Genomic DNA, 7500 nt, shown 5'->3' on the forward strand with positions numbered 1-7500 from the left:
AGACAGACAGGGGCAAAGCGGGGGAAAGACAAGAAAGGGGGAAGAGGAGTGCGATATGGAGAGAAAGGGAAGAGGGACAGATAGGGAGAAACAAAAAGAATAAAGATTGAACAGGAAGATAGAAGAGGAAGAAGGGTAATAAATAAGAGGGGGAAGGAGAAAGGGAGAGGAGAGAAAAATCGAACAAACACCAGAAAGGAAAGCGAAAACATCCCAACGGCTCCCCATTACAGATAGGGACAGATAGGGAGAAACAAAAAGAATAAAGATTGAACAGGAAGATAGAAGAGGAAGAAGGGTAATAAATAAGAGGGGGAAAGAGAAAGGGAGAGGAGAGAAAAATCGAACAAACACCAGAAAGGAAAGCGACTCCATCTCCACGTGGGAAAGAACGAGCTCTACTCATTCCGAAGTCTCATTCGGCGCAAGGAGCACAATAAAAGCCCGGGCAACGAGGTCTTCCCGGCTCGGCTCGGCTACTTTTAATACCTATTTCGCACCTCCACTGACCCCGCTACACACGGTGGGAGTCTATAAAGCCTAAAGGTTCACTGTCGGAGAGCGCCGATGTAACTTACTCTTGATTACCTCGTCTACGGAAGAACTGAAGAACTTTTATGAACTCGCGAAGCTCCGGGGGCGAAAACTTCACCTAACTGCACGCAATAAAGTCTTGAAAGTGCTCTTAACCCTGATCTACAAGCACTGCAGTTCCGTTCTTATATTCAGCTAGTCTATGGACTTAGGAAGCAATGTAAAGCATCAGCAGACAAAAAGTAACGTGAGTGGATGGCAGGGTTAGCAATAAACTTCTCCAGCAAAAAGCAGCCGTCGACCAGTGAAAGTAAGTCAACGGAAGCTGCCCGATTCCCAGCGGGTTATTAACCAGCGCAAATGATGACGCTGCTGGCATCTTTGGCAGCCCGTCCGCGGCAGGTTCAAGCGCGGCAGGTTCAGCATCTTATCGTCGACCTACCATCCTAAAATCACCCTTAATCCCTCCTAAGAGAAGTACGCCTTCGAAAGCCACTGGGCGATTGATTGTTCTTTTCTGTCTGTTCAGGAGGTCAGGGGCACTGGGACACGCCCTGCAGCTCCACCTTCGCTCATCCCTTATTCGGGGACTTGGCATTGGGAACTTCTAAATCGCCTGGCACTCCCACGCAGAGATGGCCTACGCTGAAATTAATCGCCTCGAGTCTACGTGAAATATGATCAGTGGGACCTTTTGGAAGGAGAGATCGGTGACCGCTATTCCTATTGTTTCAGATACTTATTTACAATATATGTTAGTAATCACTTGTGTGTGTATATTTTTCTTATCCCCGTTTTATTTATGCTTTTCCTCTCTTCCCTTTCCCACAAGGCCTCCCGCTCCCCCTCTCCCTCACTTTCCACGTTCTTGTAATGCCCATACATCATGTCCCATTTGGAACAAGATGTTGGTTGTACCGAGTGTGTAATGGGCGAGGGGAGATGGATGCCAACTGGGGTAAAGGGGGGGGGAGGTGCCAACAAAGGTGCCTGTGAGCCTTGTTAAATACAACAGGCCCTTTCACTAACAACGACTCCAGCTTTCGGTGCCAAGAGGCAATCACGACCAAGAAGATAGATATATAATAATACCAAATGTTCAGCGGTTTATACGAGGAACTAAATAATCATGGGACCAGGGTGGCACTTGCATTGTTATGTACCTGCCTAAAGACATCCTCTTTTGTACACTCCTTTCACAGACATACAGTACGTGCGAATGACAAGTAAAGGAACAATACATTAAGTATATATAGGATCAATTGTAATCATTATGATGATCCACCTACTACAGCTTCTACTACTATTACTACTACTACTACTTGTTATTATTATTATTATTATTATTATTATTATTATTATTATTATTATTATCATTATTATTATTATTATTATTATTATTATTATTATTATTATTATTATTATTATTATTATTATTATTATTATTATTATTATTATTATTATTATTATTATTATTATTATTACTATTACTATTATACTAGTAATATTAATAATTATCATAATAACAACAGCAGCAACAAAAACAATAATAATGACGATGTCTGAAATGAGTTTTCACAAGGCTGTCCTGTCCCGTCGGGCACACCCATCGTCATATCTCAAATACTCCCTCACGAATTTACGCCCTAGTAATTCCCTCTCCCTACTCCCACACTCCTCTCCCTCTCCCTCTCCCTCTCCCTCTCCCTCTCCCTCTCCTTCTCCTTCTCCTTCTCCCTCTCCCTCTCCCTCTCCCTCTCCCTCTCCCTCTCCCTCTCCCTCTCCTTCTCCCTCTCCCTCTCCCTCTCCCTCTCCCTCTCCCTCTCCTTCTCCTTCTCCTTCTCCTTCTCCTTCTCCTTCTCCTCCTTCTCCCTCTTCCTCTCCCTCTCCCTCCCCCTCCGGCGCTTGCGACCCAATTTCACGGAAAGGAAAATAGCATAAAACGAGACGAAGGACTCCATAAAAAAGGGCAAATGACAAGGGAAACGACCTACTCAATTTCTTGATCAACTGCAGACACCTGTCGGTAAAGGTGATAGTTCCGTAAGCCACTCGGTTACTATAGGCATTATAATCCCGTAGTCCGTGGTGGTGGATGGGGAAGACATTAGTGGAGTTTTTCATTACCCTTTACATTTTATAGAGGTGGAAACACGGTGGCCGAGGCGTTCATGGCGGCGGCGGCGGTGGTGGCAGCGGTTGACTGGTTGATTGTAGTGGTTGTGGTCATGACAGGGGGTAGCGGTGGTTGTGGTTATGACAGCGGTGGTGGTTGTGGTTATGACAGCGGTGGTGGTTGTGGTCAATGACAGGTGGTAGCGGTGGTTGTGGTTATGACAGCGGTGGTGGTTGTTGGTCAATGACAGGTGGTAGCGGTGGTTGTGGTTATGACAGCGGTAGTGGTTGTGGTCATGACAGGTGGTAGCGGTGGTTGTGGTTATGACAGCGGTCGTGGTTGTTGTTATGACAGCGGTGTGTGGTTGAGTGAAATAAATATGTACATGAACAATACGACACCAGAAATAGCAACAAAAACGATGATATTCCAGATGAAAAATGGAAAACGGAAGAGGAAAAGGAAGAACAGAAAACGGAAGAGGAAAAGGAAGAACAGAAAACGGAAGATAAAAAAAAGAACGAGGAAGGAAGAAAGGAAAAAAATAAAACATAAAGTGCGCAGCGGAAAGAAAGCTTTTCCAAACGTGAGAGAGAGCCGGCACTCCATGTCAGACAGCGGGCATTAACAAAACAGACAAAGGTATTACAGACTACATCTACAATACAAACAGCAAGCTCCGAGCGTTTTGTTAACGCTTACGAAATTCGCGTTATCTACAGAAACGAATAACACAATGGCAAGCTCTTTATGTATAACAATGAATTCCCTATCCATATTTTTTTGTTTTACATTCACTTTTTTTCTAGTCTACTACTTTTTTTTTTTTTTTTTTTTTTTTTTTTTTTTTTTTTTAATAATTACACTTTTCCAGCATCTGGAACAATGAGATAGTCAATACCGAAACTCAACTCTCTCTCTCTTTCCCTAGGTCTCTTTCTCTTCTTCTCTCTCTCTCTTCCTCGCTCCCTCTCCCTCTCCCTCTTTCCTATTCTTCCTTCTACCCTCTTTTCCGCTCTACTTCTCCCTCTCCCCCTTTCTTCATTTCTCACTCTTTCTCTGAGCATGTCTGACCTAGATGCCGTCAAATCTACGCAACAGTATTCAAGATAAACAGCGACCGGCCGCATCATTCTCACATTGTTCCAGTAACATGTAAACGCAGATATATAAATAACAATGACTTAATAGAAGAACCTCGTAAATCAACAAATAAATATTATATGCTGTATTATACGGCTCCAACACCTGTTCTATGTAATACACTATGACACACCTGTGACTACATAAAAAAGAAAACTTTCTACGCACGAAAAAAAAAAAAATAACAAGACGGACCAGCAAAAGTTGGATTATATCAGTTGCTTCGCTTTTCTTGCAACGATCCGTAATTTATATTTCCCAAGTAATTACAGAGAGAACGCAACCTCATCCCGCTCTCTGGGTACGTGCCTGAGAGAAAATTCTTGGACTTAATCTTGTAATGAATCGGTCTAATATACTAATAGACTTAGAAAATCCAACGTGCCGTGTACGTCTCGTAGCTCGGAGTATAATACGCATTACTTAAAAAGAAAGAAAGAAAGGAAAAAACAGACAGCGAAACAGTTCGACATATGAAACCAAAATACAATACATGACTCTTTGGACACAATGTATAGTAATCATACATCTATACAATAAGCATACCATTTTTTTAAAATACATTAAAATAACGGAGTACACAGTGATATGCTGAAACGCGCGCACACTCACAGTCACCCATGCGGCCGCGCTCGGTAAAAGGTATATTTAGCTTCTCTGTATCAGTTCGGTCATCATTAATTTCGTCACGTTTCACCTTCTTCTCCGTCCCCTCTGCTTTCTTGTCCTTTATCCGCTTTTCCTCGCCGCAAATTACACTTCCTACCTTCCCCACATCTTCCCTTTAACTTGCTACGATTCGATTTCGCTTCATCTGCTCTTCTCTACAACCAATCATCCCCCTCTCTTTCACTTCCCCTTCATTCAATTTCATTTCCTGATCGCCTCAATCTCTTCCCCTCCTTCCCCTCTTTTCCCCCGTGCCTTCCCACCTGGGTCTGACGGCGAGCGAGACCATGAAGTGACCTTTCGCCTCTGAGGGTTAATCCGGGGCCCATAACGGGTCAACGCGGCGTCTAACGTATTTTCTTCCCCCTTGCGTGCAGTATGGGGCGTGCGGACTCTTCTTCCTCATCTCCTCCTTTTCTTCGCCTTGCTCCTCTTCATTTTTATTCCTCACTTTCTCTTCCTTGTATTCTCCTTCTTCTCCTCCTTCTCTTCTCCTACTTTTTACTTCTTTCTCCTCCTTTTCTTCGCCTTTCCCCTCTTCATTTCTATTCCTCACTTTCTCTTCCTTGTAATCCCCTTCTTCTCCTCCTCCTCTTCTCCTACTTTTTACTTCCTTCTCTTCCTCCTCTCCTCCCTTTTCCCCCTTCTCTTCTCTCACCTTCCTCCGCTTTTTCCTTCCTCCTCCGCTTTTCCCTTCCCCTCCTCTTCTCCCTCCTCCTCTACTTCCTCCTTCCATTCTCACTTCTTTATCGACCCCGATGCACCAACCCTTCATCTCCTATCGCTGAACATGGCGACGGTGTAACGTCGTAGGAGCTATAAATAAGGTGAACATGCTGCGCCCATCGGTGGGAGAGGTGAGGAGGGTGGAGGGCAGTGGGCGTGGGAGAGCGAGCGGGTGGGTGAAAGTGGTGGTGTCGGGGGAAGCAGAGGGGAAGCGGGGAAGGGGGGGAGATGATGTGAGAGTGGCATGTGACTAATGATGCGTCGGTCGTAAGGAGGTTCGTCGCAGTGCCCCCTCGCTTCTCTCCTCGTTTTCTGGTTCATTTATTAATTTAATTTTATACTGTTTTCTTGTCTTGGATAAGGAAGCCTCAGTCCGACTAAGTTAGACTCGAGTCGTGAACCGGATTAACGCAAACAAACATGACAAGACTTGACATGACTTTACGTGACTTGATCTTTTCCTCTCGCGCCTTTTCTTCCCTTCTGTTCGTTTCTTCGCCGTTTCCCTCATCCGATATGGAAAAAAAGGGGCCATTAGGCAATTGGTCACGTGTTTTTTTCGCCGCATTACAATCACGCCAAAACAATCGGTGTTGAAGGAAACCTTTGTGGCTCACTCCTTTCACTGCTATGGAAAGGTAGGGGAGCGAGAGGGGAGGGAGGGAAGAGGGGGAGGGAGGAGATCAAGAGCAGGGAGGGCGTGAGAGAGGTTGGTTGCGTAGGTGGGAAAGAAGGAGGAAGAGAGAAATAGAGAGCGAAGGAAGGGAGAGAGAGAATATTGATGGATGGATGGAGGGAAGGATGGTAGAAAGGGAGAGAGGAGGAAGGGAGAGAGGAGGAAGGGAGAGAGGGAGGGAGGGAGGGAGGGAGGGAGGGAGGGAGGGAGGGAGGGAGAGAGAGAGAGAGAGAGAGAGAGAGAGAGAGAGAGAGAGAGAGAGAGAGAGAGAGAGAGAGAGAGAGAGAGAGAGAGAGAGCGAGAGAGAGAGAGAGAGAGAGACGTCAAAAGTCAGAGAAAGAAGAAAATAAAACAAATGTCTCCATTTTAACTATACCGAGTTCTCTAAAACCTGACCCCCCCCCCCCTTGTTTTACAAACAAAGAGCTCAAGATCGAATACCAAGCGCTACTCGACGCGAGGGACATCGCCTTGGAAGGACCTGCGACCCTCGAAGGAAGGAGGGGGACGTCGAATGCGTTTTAGCCTCTCGACCGCAACCCCTTGTAAGATGATCGAGTCCTGACAAGCGTGGCGCCGAAGGGGTTTGAGCACTCGGAGGATCCCCAGGACAGTGAATTTTTTATTGTTCCGGACCCCATTATCCCTGGTGAAGGAAATAACGTACTTCGTCATTATCAGTGGACCAATAAAACTACAATAACCAACGGAAAAATGAAGCATATAACCGAAGGCTACGACCAATTTCAAAACAAAAAGCAGGCGAACAGACACAGTAAAAAAACAGAGAGATAAGGCAACAGACGGAGAGACGAGTCGAAGCGTCAGTCTCTGATAAGGGACCATGTCACTTTACGACGTCGTGTGGCATTCCCGATGATGTTTGTGGCCGCCGCGAGACACACGTAAAGCGACGCTGAGACACTTTACGGTGGTCCTTATGACTCGTCGGACTCGCACGCGCGTCCCGGACGTCTGTGGGAACGCCCACTTGCAGATACGCGGCAAAAGGAAGAAGGACATGGGGGGGGGGGGGATGAGGGGAGAGAGAGAGGGAAAGGAGATAATGATTGAAGGAAGGAGGGAAGGAGGGAGGAAGGGAGGAAGTGAGGGGGGAGAGAGAACAAACGTTAGAATACACCAGAGTTGTATATGTACTGATATATATTTAAACACGCAAAAAAATTACTGGTGTAGTTGTTATCATATCAATATGTTGTCGGCGGTGCATGGTTTGCATCAGTATATATAAGACAGTTTTATCACCGGTTTCGGGGCGGATAAGAAAATGATAGCCTAACATCGATTCGTTCTAGAAAAAGGAAGTAATCACAATTCCATCCATACTTTATGCGGTTCCAGGAGTCCGTCTCCCTTTCCCCTTCTTCCTCTTTTTCGTGTTTAAGAATCGTAACTGCGCCATACTGATCCATCATTCAGAAATCGATATCAAGAGCCACCTCCCTCCCGTCCCCTTCTCCCCCATTCGCCCTTTCGTCCCCATCTCCCCACACAAAATAACCGCCAGGCCCCTGCTCATTCCACTCGAGAATTTAATTCCTCCTTTCTTTTACTTTCCCCTCACCGTACAGTTTATTTTTTCCTTACTTTTCTATCCTCTCTCTTCTCTGATCTT

This window comes from Penaeus chinensis, chromosome 29 (assembly GCF_019202785.1).
Source record: "Penaeus chinensis breed Huanghai No. 1 chromosome 29, ASM1920278v2, whole genome shotgun sequence".
In the NCBI taxonomy this organism is placed as follows: domain Eukaryota; kingdom Metazoa; phylum Arthropoda; class Malacostraca; order Decapoda; family Penaeidae; genus Penaeus; species Penaeus chinensis.